This window comes from Mobula birostris, chromosome 4 (assembly GCF_030028105.1).
Source record: "Mobula birostris isolate sMobBir1 chromosome 4, sMobBir1.hap1, whole genome shotgun sequence".
Lineage (NCBI taxonomy): Eukaryota > Metazoa > Chordata > Chondrichthyes > Myliobatiformes > Myliobatidae > Mobula > Mobula birostris.
The window spans coordinates 159,507,299-159,521,208 of NC_092373.1; positions in this window are offsets into that span (position 1 = coordinate 159,507,299).

The following is a 13,910-nucleotide window of genomic DNA, read 5'->3' on the forward strand; positions in this document are numbered from 1 at the left end:
CACCCTTTCCACTGCTGATCTCCCTATGAGGACTGATGTGTGTTCCCTCAACTTCCCCTTTCTGAAGTCCACAATCAATCCCTTGGTCTTACCTACACTGAGTGCAAGGTTGTTGCTGGAACACCACTCAGCCAGTTAACCAATCTTCTGCTCTGGTACACCTCCTTACCACCATCTGAAATTCTGCCAAAAATAGTTAGGTCATCAGCAAATTTATAGATGGGGTTTGAGCTGTGCATAGCCACACAGTCATGGGTGTAGACAGAGTAGAGAGGTGGGCTAAGCTTGCATCCTTGAGGTGTTTCAGTGTTGATTATCAGCAGGAAGGAGACGTTCTCCTGGTGAGGAAGTCAAAGATCTACTTGCAGAGAGGATGTACAGAAGCTCAGGTTTTGGAACTTGTTGATTAGAACTGAGGGTATGAGTGTTTCAAATGACAAGCTGTAATCAATAAACAGCAGCCTGACACCTGTATTATGATTTCCAGGTGATCCAAGGCCAAGTGGAGAGCTAGTGAGATTGCATCCGCTGTAGACCTATTGTGGCAATTGACAAATTGCAGTGGGTCCAGGTCCTTGCCGAGGCACAAATCGAATTTAGCCATGACCATCCTCTGAGCACTTCATCACAGTAGAGGTGAGTGCCACCCTGCTTTTCTTGGGCTCTGGTTGCCCTTTTGAAGCAGATGGGAACCTCCAATTGCAGCAGTGAGAGACTGAAGTTGTCTTTGAACACTCCCCCAGATTTTTCGCACAGGGTTTCAGAGGTTCAACAGGGCTTGAAACCTTGAGAGGGTTCACCCTCTTGAAAGCTGATCTGAAGTCTGCCTCCAAGACAGAGATTGCAGAGACAACAGATGCTGCAGCCTGATATCAAGATGTCATCTATTCTGAAATTATAACTATCATAGGATTTGTTAGAATACAGTGATCATACAGGGAATCCCTGCAACATTAAATCATTTGAGAGATAAAGAGTTGGCTTGAGGCTATAGTGGATCTGAATGTATATATTCTAGAAAGATATAGGAAAGTCTACAGCCTTTTGACTGTAAATCTTATAGTTAATCTGCAGTGTTTGGATTAAAAGATATGTGAGAGGTAGATCGATATTATAATTGTAAATATGCATGATATGATTTATGATATATTATGCCATATGTGTATTTCTGTGGCATAGAACTTTGTTCAAATTCCTTGTGTCTCACATGTATTATTCTGTACACTTTGCAACGGGTTTCACTCGAGGCTAAGAACTCATGAAGTACGCATACAAAGGAAAAATCAGAAAGGCATAATATTAAGCATGAACACCTGCATGGGGATTTGGAAATATTATTTCCATAGTGTAGCCACACTCAAACCCATCAATGGAAATGTTTGCATTAGCTGGATAATCCAATCACATCGAGCTACTTGTTGCACAGAGGCCATGGTTTTGAGAAGAGCGTCAACGTTAAATTAAGAACTGACCCATATCTAGCCATGGCTAATCTGAGCCCTAAACCTGATCCCAGGTCTGACTCAACCTCTAGCATAAGTGTAAAAATCTTAAGCATACTCTTCATATTGTAGAAATGTTCTGCAAACCATTATGTCATGTACCAAGATGAGTCAACACTGTCCCATTCAAATATACCTAAAGCAGAATGCTTCATCAGAAGGTTCACCAACATTATTTTATCCTACCCCTCCCAACCCAGCCCATTGCTCTCTAACATATGTAACCAGGTTGCATTGGACTTAGAGTGAATGACCAAACTCCAAGATGGGTGGCAATTTCTGCTAAGAATGTTGTCTTTTTACTGTTGGTTTCATGGATATGTCCCACTGGGATGACAACAAATGAATACCAAAAGTTTCTTTAGATACATAAAGTGTAAAAGAGAGGCAACAGTAGATATCAGACCACTGGAAAGCAATGCTGGAGAGGTAGTAATAGGGGACAAGGAAATGGAGGATAAGTATTTTGCATCTATTTTCACTATGGAAGACTCTAGCAGTATGGCAAAAGTTCCAGGTGTCAGGGGCCATGAAGTGTGTGGTTACCAGTACTAGAAAGAAGGTTCTTGGGACCAGATGGTGCACACTCCAGGGTTCTGAAAGAGGTGGCTGAAAAGATTATGGAGGCATTAGTAATGATCTTTCAAGAATCACTAGATCCTGGAATGGTTCTGTAAGAATGGAAAATTCCAAATGTCATTCCACTTTTCAAGAAGGGAGAGAGGCAGAAGAAAGTAAATTATAGGCCAGTTAGTCTGACCTCAGTGGCCGGGAAGATGTTGGATTCAATTGTTAAGAATGTGATTTTGGGATACTTGGAGGCACATGATAAAATAGTCCATAGTGAGCATGGTTTCCTCAAGGGAAAATCTTGCCTGACAAATTTGTTGGAATCCTTTGAAGAAATAGCAAGCAGGATAGACAAAGGAGAATTGGTTGATCTTGTGTACAGTCGGCCCTCCGTATCCACGGGTTCCGCATCCGCGGATTCAACCAACTGCAGATCGAAAATATCAGCCGCGGATCGCGATGGTTGCGTCTGTACTGAACACGTACAGACTTTTTTTCCTTGTCATTATTCCCTAAACAATACAGTATAACAACTATTTACATAGCATTTACATTCTATTAGGTATTATAAGTAATCTAGAGATGATTTAAAGTAAACAGGAGGATGTGTGTATGTTATATGCAAATACTACGTCATTTTCGGACTTTGGTATCCACGGGGGTTCCTGGAACCAATCTCCCGTGGATACCGAGGGACGACTGTACTTGGATTTTCAAAAGACCTTTGACATAGTGCCACACGTGAGACTACTTAACCAGCTACGAACCCATGGTATTACAGGAAAGATTTTAGCAGGGATAAAGCAGTGGGTGGTTGGCTGCCGGTGACTAGTGGGTCTGTGTTGTGACTGATTTTTTAATGTAATATGTCAATGATTTGGATGATAAAATTGATGGCTTTGTTGCAAAATTTGTAGATGATTCAAAGATAGATGGAGAAGCAGGTGGTTTTGAGGAAATAGGGAGGCTGCAGGATCTAGACAATTTCGGAGAATGGGCAAAGACGTGGCGGATAAAATACAGTGTCGGGTAGTGTATGGTCATGCCCTTTGGTGGAAGAATTGAAAAGGGTGAACTATTTTCTAATTGGAGAGAAAATACAAAAATGTAAAGCACAAAAGAAATTAGGGTGTCTTTGTGCAGATTTCCTAAATGTTAATTTGCAGGTTGAGTCTGTGGTGAGGAAGACAAATGCAATGTTAGTATTCATTTCAAAAGGACTAGAATAAAAAAGCAAAGATGTAATATTGAGACTTTATAAAGCACTGGTGAGGCCTCACTTGGAGGTTCACGAAAATGATTCCAGGATTAAACAGCTTGTTATGTGAAGAGCATTTGATGGCACTGGGCCTACATTCACTGGAAATTAGAAGAACAAGGGGTGACCTAATTGAAACCTATCAAATAGTGAAAGGCCTTGATAGAGTGGATGTGGAAAGGATGTTACTACTGGTGGGAGCCGCTAAGACCAGAAAACACAGCCTCAAAATAGAGGGACATTCTTTTAAAATGGAGATGAGGAGTAATTTCCTTAGCTACAGAATGGTGAATCTGTGGGACTTGTTGCAAATTTAAGGCAAAGGTTAATAGATTCTTGATTGGTCAGAGCATGAAGGGATATTGGGGGGAAGGCAGGAGATTGGGGCTGAGAGGAAAAATGGATCAACCATGATGCAATTGCAGAGAAGACTCGATGGGCAAATACCCTAATTCCGCTCCTATAACTTATAGTCTTATGGAACAAACTTCCTTCCTTCCAATGGGGATTTTATAGTTTAAAAATAAAACAGCATGAAGAAAAGAGAAGTTATATCATTAAGCAGCAATGTTTTGCACTTTAAGAGTCAAAGGCCATTCAGAACATCTTCCCTTGAACAGCCACTCTTGTCGGACTGATGGTTGCACACAAAGACTCGTACTAAACCACCTGGAAACTGTTCTAATAAAGAATTAACCACAAACTGAGCGTTAACACTATTGAAAACCAGTGCAGTCATTTATAAAGTCTCTGGAGAAAAAGATGTTAAAATCTAATTGTAGTTAGGGACGTTAAGCCTGGTAAGTTATTCCTGGTTGTTAGGAACACCAAGCCGGTTGACTGGTTATTCCAAAGCATGGATAACTACTACATTACAGTTAGTATTATAAATATATCACTGAGTAAAGGAACATTAGATAAGGAGGAATGTCTTTAATCAGTGAGTCATTTGAGAACAGAAGTCTTCGTTCAAGGAGTAGTTGTGGAAAAGACGATGTGAACCCTATGACGTTGGAAGCTGAAAGAAGTACCGGAGCACGTTGAGAGCATGGGCAGCGACATTCACCTTGGATTGTTTTAGACACAACTTCTCCTTTCATCATGCACAGTATCAGTGAGCTTTATGACCTTCCTGTAATGTAAGCATTTATATTCTACATTTTAAAATACAAAGATGCTATTCACAATAACTTTGGTGAAATACACATGTAATAATTGACAAGGAGATCTGATCTTAAAAGTAAAATAGATTAAAAGTTGAAGCCCTCATTTTCTGCACCCACATACTGTGTTGATTCATTTTTGAGGAAGAGGACACTTGTGGATACTCCTAGAGTGAGTATTCAGCCCTGTCACAGTGCTGCTCATCATTTCAACAAAATCAAATGCATCAACCCGAGGAAAGCCTTCTGAGCACTAAAAACATCACCTTCAAATCAGGCAATCTGATTACGAAACGGCAGATGACTGTAGTTCAGTAAAAGTTTACCACATGTTCACGAAGCTACACCAAGGCAAATATTTTGAGAATTTTGTATATTTTTCATTTGATGATAATTGTGGGTGAAATTGGGCTGTTGGCAGTCCTGTTGAAAGCCCACAGAAATATCTCTAGTAGGTATAGAGCGCCATCCTGGAAAAATGGTTAAAAGTGGAACTACAACACCAGCAGAGCCTGGATCCATTAATGCAAGATAATAATGCTTTAGAGAAACACAAAATTGATAGACAGGTCCCATTAGATCAATGTTCAATTACCCTCATTGCGATCAATTAAAATTCATTGCCTTCATAATAGTTTGGGGATTGGCTTTTGTATTTGTGGCAATATGAGTTTTGATAATAGAACTACAACTCACCTACTTCATTCTCTTGAAAGGATAAAATATGTTATCAATTTTCTCTATCTTTAGGTCATAAACAAAGCTGTTATTTATCCAGGCAGTTTCCATTATAAGCGTAGAAATAGGAATTCATAATAGGTTGTTGGCAGGAACCATAAGAATTTTAATCTATTAGAGATGTGTTATTTATTCATTACCACACAGCACTGCATTATAATATGAATTCCAGCACCAGGTCAGCATTAACAACAGGTTTCTACATTCATAAACTTGAAGTACAACAGATAAATCCTGCAAATGAGAAATCAATTGTCATATGAAAAATTAGCCTTCATTTTTCTTTCAGATATTCTGTGAAATTTAAAATATTTTCCATTTCACACAAACGCATTTTCTATTTTAAATTTTTTATGCATTCATTTTCTAAGTCATTATAAAGAAGAAGAAATAGCTATTGAATTTTTTTAATAATACAAATACTTTTCTTTACCGGGTTGCATAATTCATGCAACGCTTTACTGGTAGCAGACTAGTTTTATCTGTAGAATATGAAACATCAGTCAACTGAATCATTGCATCCAAATAGAATCAGTTCAAGCACTGTATTTTATCTTTAGAAAAACAACAGCCTCGCCATTTGTGATCTGTTTATGTGTCAATTATAACGACACAAATAAATATCTGGAATGCAGACGCCTAGAATCATTCAAAGGCGAACCAGAAATCATGCACATCATAAAGAGAGAAGCCACACTCATTGCAGCTTTAGTATGTCACACATTAAAAAGGCAAAATGATGAATTTGCAAATTATTATAGAATCTATTTCCTGTGTGAATACTATGTGCTGTGTCTGTATCAGCTTCTAAACCATGAGCTACCAGACTTTAAAACCACATCTTGGCAGAAGCCAATAGTTTGATAAGTAGATGCAGTTTTATGATCATTGTTGAATGATCCACAAAAGAAATGAGGTTTTGTTTAAACTCAGAATACATGGCCCAAGAGGCAGGTCAGATAGTAATCTCTAAAAGAAAATCACACCACTGCATGCAAAGGGAAAAACAATTCATGTAAATAGGTGGGAGTAAGTGTGTGGAACTAATGGGATATTTCCAGTACCGGTATGAAGGGCCGAAGAAACTTCCGTGAAATATGATTGAATTGCTCGCTAGACCTTGGACAAACTTCAACAATAGGGTGTGCAAAATGAAATGAGAATGGGAATGTTCATGAATAATCAGTAGAAACCTGCCTCAATTATACTTCTTCTTTCAGATTCATCAAGGAGAAAGGCAGTCACACTTGGGAAGTAATGCTTCTTAGGAGCTTCTGAATAAGTGCTGGTCATTCTCAGGCCTCCATCCACACTGTTCCAATTGTAGCAGCAGAACGCCTTCAACACTGTAACAAAAGATTGTGTCCATCAACTGACTGCTGAGCAAGATGCCACGTTTGCACCGAAGGGACAAAATGTAGAACTCCTGTCCTGCAGAGCCAAGTTCACAGTGCTGGTTAGGATTGGCAAGAAACATTCTATATTGGTCTCCTCCAACAGAGAGACAAGTGATGCATATCTCTTCTTGAATCAGCTCCAAACAGAGGAGGTGAAGCATGCTTTATGATTAATTCCTCATAGTGGTGCTATCCCAGTCCTGCTCACCCAACCTGGAACATCTCGCAATCAAGTGTCATCCATTTTATCTGCCACAGGAGCTTCCAACCATCGTCTTGGTAGCGGTGTACATCCCACCTCAGGTCTGTGTCATACAGGCTCTGGACGAATTGAGCAATGTCATCAACGGGTGGGTATGGTCAAAGACATTTTCAGTCTCCCTTTGCTACAGTCAACAATCTCTGCCAGTGCCCAAGAAGAGCAGCAAGAGCTGCCATAATGACTATCGTCCAGTAGCACTCACATCCATGGTGATGAAGTGCTTTGAGAGGTAGGTTATGGCTACTCCTGCCTAAGGAAGAACCAGGACCCACTACAATTTGCCTATCATCACAAAAGGTCTACAGCAGATGCAATCTCATCGGCTCTTCACACGGCCTTGGATCACCTGGGCAATACTAATACTTATGTCAGTCTGCTGTTTATTGACTACAGATCAGCATTTAACACAATCATTCATATAGTTCTGATCAAAAAGGTCCAAAACCTGGGCCTTTGTACCTCCCTCTGCAATTGGACCCCGGACTTCTTCAGCAGGAGACCACAGTCTGTGCAGACTGAAAATAACATCTTCATCTTACTGATAATCAACACTGGGGCACCTTAAGGATATGTGCCTAGCCCACTGCTCTACTCTCTCTACACCCATGACTGTGTGGTCACGTACAGCTCAAACAGCATCTATAAATTTGCTGATGACACAGCTATTGATTTCAGTATTTCAGATGGAGACGAGGAGGCATAGAGAACAAGATAGATCAGCTGGTTCAGAGATTGCAGCAACAACTTGCATTCAATGTCAGTAAGACCAAAGAGTTGACTGCAGACTTCAGCAGGGATAAGACGAGGGAACACATACCAGTCCTCATCAAGGTTTTCTATGTTTCTAAGGGATCAGAAGTGGATAGGGTAAACAATTTTAAGTTCTGAGGTGTCAACATCTCTGAGGATCTATCCTGGCCCCAACATTTCGATGCAGTTATAAAGAAGGCATGACTGTGGCTATATTTGATTAGGAGTTTGAGGAGATTTGGTATTTCACAAAAGACATTCGCATATTCGCACCATGGAGACCATTCTAACTAGCTGCATCACCGTCTGGTGTGGGGGGGGGGTGGAGAGAGCACTGCACAGGAACAAAATAAGCTGCAGAAGGTGTAAATTTAGTCAACTCTATCATGTGTACTGACCTCCCCAGCATCCAGGATATCTTCAGGGAACGATTCCTCAAAAAGGCGGCATACATCATTAAGGACCCCCATCACTCATGCCCTCTTATCATTGCTACCATCAGAGAGGAGGAACAGGAGCTACATACTCAACGATTCAGGAATAGCCTGTTCCCTTCTGCCATCAGATTTCTGAGTGGACGTTGAACCCATGTCAGTGATTTTAAACCTGGTTCTGATTCTGAAGCTAGCATATGGATTAGGAACAGGAGTCATTGCCTCGAGCTTCACAGCCGTTTGATAAGGTCATCGATGATCTGACTGTAACTTCAAACCTGCCATCTTGTGTATTCTCAGTAACTTTTCACTCCCATGCTTATCAAGAATCTACACACCACTGCCTTGAAATGATACAAAGACTCTGCTTCCATTGACCTTTGGCAAAGAGAGTTTCAAAGACCTACAAACTTCCCAGAGGAAAAAAGGTTGTTTCATTTATGCCTGAATTGGGTGATCCTTTATTCTTATACAGTAACCTCTAGTTCAAGATTCATTCTGTGAAGACACTCACAATCTCATTTATTTCAACCAAGTTGCTCTCCAGCAGATACCAGCATTGCCTGTACCTTTCCTCATAAGACCACCTACGACTCCAGGTATGAGTTGAACAAACTTTCATTGAACTGCTGCAAATGCAGTAATATCATTTTTAAAAAAGGGGAACAGCTTTACACAATATTTCAGATGAGGTCTCAGCAGTGTCTCATATAAATAATGCAAAAAAATTCCCCACTTTTTTATTCAATTCCCCTCACAATAAGCAATAACCTTCTGCTCTCTTTGCTAATTACTAACTGCACCTGCATATGAATATTTTGTGAATAATTCACCCTCTTTACTTCTAAATCCCCCATCTCTACCCCTTTAAATTCACAAGCACTTTAATCCAGCAGTTTAATATTTTCCATGGTTTTGATTTTAATTAATGCACTCATAACAATATTGTCAGAAGGGCTGTGACGAGGTGCTTCATCCTGCAGGAGAGAGGGAGAAAACCGTGTAGGCTGACATTGTTCAGTCATACAGGTTATATAATAATGTGCGCAGAGAGAGCAAAAATGTTGTCTTATTGTCAGAGGAAACTGTATAGAGGTAAAAAACTAGTAGAAAAAATTGCACCATTAAGAAACCAGTGTCATACATAATGCACAAAGGTCATGGATATAAACCCTGTGTGCTATTGGATTCTGTGGGATTTTCCCCAATTCGAATCCTGGTGATCTCAAGGTATGTGATGTGATTCACACACCTGATTGTCTGTGTTTATCCTCTATGGAGCAGTGTCTCTGGAGAGGTATAAACACAATGAACCTGCATGTTAAGGGGAACAAAAAGTCCGAGCTATTTGACTAATGCTATCAGCATCAAAATATCATCAGTGTGATTGATAAATGTCAACTTTGGGCACCAATTTTGTACAGGTGACAATCACCTAATGTGTATTTTTTTTCCAGCATTACTGTCTTACATTTAAATTGCTATGCAAAAATTGTTCAACCAGAAATCATTAATAAACAAATCTTGCTTCTTAAAAATATTTTGTTATAAATGTGAGTTTCTACTTGAATTATAAAAATAGTTCACCCTATAAATTTCTGGAAGCCATGTTAGGTACTGAAAATGATATGATTAATCTCCCATGATTTTAAGGATTCTACCTTCAAATTAGAGGCTGCTACACAGAGATGGATCATGCACTTAAACAATGACAAGATTAAAAGACTGGATAAATGTGTAATCGGATTCAGTGAGACCTGTGGAAAATTCAGTACATAATGGGTTAATCCGATGCCAGCATGTTTACCGAGTCACCATCAGCAGAAAGCCCACACAAGCAGCAGTTTTTTCTGTGCTTCTACCAGAGTGAATTGATGAAATGACCTGGACTTGATCTTCAGGGCAAAGTGTCTGATGGTACTGGCTGGATTGATAAATTGATTCAAAACTATTACCATGGAAAAAAGCAATAAGGTCATAAAAATTGCATTCGCTGGCTAAGTAAATCCTGGCATTTCATGAGAGATAATGCAGAAGATTCGCAAGAGAATCTGGGCATGATGCTGAATGAGTAACCAAGAAATGACTTGAAGAGCTCATCATCTCCAATCTATTCTTCCTGCCAGAGATTCATGCCTCCGCATAGTAGCACTTCATTATGGTGAAATAACTGTACACTTATAGCATATTCCTGGGCTCCCTGCTAGCCTCTGGAGGACCCTTAGGTGGTTAATACCTCATCACTGGCTTCATTGAACACTTTAATCTGCACTTGTGTGATCAATAGAATCCTAGTGTAAATTAAAAGGACAATTTCATGTAATCAAGCCTGTTAATGCTCATTTTGAAAACCATTATTTGTAGAAGGCGTTTAGGGGAAAATTACAAAGTGACAAGCTGATGCACTCGGATATTATTTTAGGGAGGCTTTGCAATGGGCTCCATTAGTGGATGGGAATGCATGAAGTGAAACAGGTTCTCTGGCTGCACACACGAAGAAAATGAAATTTTCCACCATTCTATTTCTGCAGCAAATTCAATTACTGCAGGGACTTGTTCAAAGCAGCGTAACTTCCAGGGGCAGAAATTGAAAACCGAGCAGCTAATGAAAGAGCAAATAACTAGTAAGTTCTGACAGCCGCCATCAGAGACAGCCTGCATCTGGGGGTGACAGAGCAGCAGATCCTTTTGCAACTTATTAATGTTTGCGCTCCACATCAAAAGCGCACTCTCTCCTCCAGCATCCTGCTAGACTTGACACCTCCTCAGATACAGAAGAACTCCGGACAAGAAGCAGAATCTATGCATCAGGAAAACTGATAGTATTCAGAAAAGCAGAGTGTCTTTCATTCAGTCATTGACGCACCCTCCAGCCTATCAGCTTTGGTACAGAGATACTGTACTCTGCAAGTTCACTCCATCATGCAGCTGTCTCATGGTATTCACAAACATATATTAGTATGGCCTTCTTTGATGCACAGCAGGACATTAACATATTTACCACTCACGGTATATAGAGGCATACAGCACTACACTGGTAATGGCCAAATGTGGTAAAGCAATTAAATCTGACTTGGCTTTCATCAAGGATTGCTCTAGTTGCAATGATTGGTGAATAGCACCTTTCTACAGCTTCCTATCTTATGACAAGACTTACCAGCTAAAATGCAAATACACGCATCCCCATTTTTGCACCTCTGTGGGTCTGGGAATTGAGCTAATTTAAGGGTGCAGCAGAAGCTAATTTGTGCACAGATAACTTTTGAAAGTTGTTCTGAGACTATAGATATAAGCCCATTCATATTTTTTTTGTTCTGTTCCATCAGGGAGAAAGCATTACAAAGATGCCCTGAGAAATTCCTTATTTCTCTACCCCTAAATGGTTGTGGAAGATGCCTCTCCCCTTCCTTTCTAGTCTTGATGAAGGTTCTTGGCCCAAAACAAGGACTGTTCATTCTTTTCCATAGATGCTGCCTGGCCTGCTGAGTTCCTCCAGCATTTTGTGTGTGTTGCTTTGGATTCCCAGCATCTGCAGACTTTCTCGTGTTTGTGCAAGATATTTTACTTTCACTTCTGATGACAAATCTTATCCAGCAGACAACACGTATAGCAGAACAGCACACCCTCTGCCAGGTCAAGCAGATTTATACCCTGGGTTTGGACTTGACCAGAGATCAACTTGAAGTCACTGAACCAAAACTATTGTTTAAGATACATCCTAACCTTCCCATATCTGTTGCTTGATCCGTTCATTCCAAGTGCTTTAACTTAAGGAATTTAAAACCAACTTTTAACCTCTCATTTACTTAAAAAAGCCTTACACCAATTTTAGATTACACCAGCGGTTTTCTGGAGACCAATTCACTGACAGTTGGCCTGGTCCATCACCTTGCCAGTCACAGGTAGCACCAGTTGTCCCAAATGTGGGCCTTTGCAATGCCTGATTTGCAGTTGTCATTTGGTCTGCAATATTCCCAGAGGTTCCACAGCCAGCTCAAGGCAGTGAACTGTTCACAATGCTGATCTTTAATGTAGTAAAGTGCAATAGTTGTCAACCTTGCAATTTCATCAGTTTCATCAAGAGGAACACTGCATATCTCATTTTTCAACTTTGGCATCAGTTAACGTTTATACTGACACCAAAAGAGTCTCTGCTGTGCAAAATGATCACTTGGCAAGCCGCAGAATAATGAGTTGAATCAGGGCAAAGAGAAACACATCCTTGATGTTGTCTCTTCGTTATAAATAGCTTTCCTTTCCAAGTAATGGTCAAACAAAGATTAAAGCACAATTTAATTGTGCCAGTCCTGTTCAGTCTTGTTTGTTGAAGTAGACAATTGCTTTTCTTTATTTTGGTTTCATCTTGAATACATTATCAGTGATAGCTTGAAATGTCATTTTAGGTGTAACATAGTAACTGCTTCCCTCTGCTACCGCCATCCACCCCCATCTCATTAATATTCTTCCCCATCACTCTTTAGGAACCAGAAGTATAAAGTGTGTCTAAGTTGAAGTTCGAATAATTACACAGACAGGCCCAAACCAAGTATGCATTTATTCCTGCAGAATAAATTGGTCTCCTGAAAATTTAATTTAGAATGATTGAAACTTACAGAGGAGAAGGTGATTCAGCCAATTGTGCCTGTGCTATCATAATCCTGCTCAGCTCAACATCTCCAGCTTTTCCAATATCCTGTAACTTTCTTAGGTTAAGTACTTTTCTGTCCGGTGTGCAGATCCACAGCAAGAGTATTCTCCCTGCCTCTGTTTAGATCTTTTATCAATTATTTGAATTTATCTGCTTTATTCCTTAACCTATTTTCCTTTTCTGTGTCATAACCTCTAATCATCTGACTGAAGTCTCTCATTCATGGTAATAACCATGTAAATAGCATTTCAGTACCCTAAAAATATTCAATTACATGTGTGCTGAAGTGAGATGTCATGAAGACCACAATGTGTGCGGACTGATGATAACATCTCCTCCTCACTGATGATCAACACTGGTGCACCTCAGGGGTGTGTGCTTAGCCCACTGCTCTACTCTCTCTATACCCGTGACTGTGTGGCTAGACATAGCTCAAATACCATCTATAAATTTGCTGATGATACAACCATTTTTGGTAGAATCTCAGGTGGTGATGAGAGGGCGTACAGGAGTGAGATATGCAAACTAGTGGAGTGGTGTCGGATCAACAACCTGGCACTCAATGTCAGTAAGACGAAAGAGCTGATTGTGGACCAGGAAGGGTAAGACAAAGCAAAACATACCAATCCTCATAGAGGGATCAGAAGTGGAGAGAGTGAGCAGTTTCAAGTTCTTGGGTGTTAAGATCTCTGAGAACCTAACCTGGTCCCAGCATATCGATGCAGTTATAAAGAAGGCAAGTCAGTGACTATACTTCATTAGGAGTTTGAAGAGATTTGGTATGTCAACAAATGCACTCAAAAACTTCTATAGTTGTACCGTGGAGAGCATTCTGACAGGCTGCATCACTGTCTGGTATGGGGTGGCTACTGTACAGGACTGAAAGAAGCTGCAGAGGGTTGTAAGTTTAATCGGCTCCATCTTGGGTACTAGCCTACAAAGTACCCAGGACATCGTTAGGGAGCGGTGTCTCAGAAAGGCAGCGTCCATTATTAACGACCTCCAGCACCAAGGGCAAGCCCTTTTCTCACTGTTACCATCAGGTAGGAGGTACAGAAGCCTGAAGGCACACACTCAGCGATTCTGGAACAGCTTCTTCCCCTCTGCCATCTGATTCCTAAATGGACATTGAACCCTTGAACACTACCTCACTTTTTTAATATATTATTTCTGTTTTTGCATGATTTT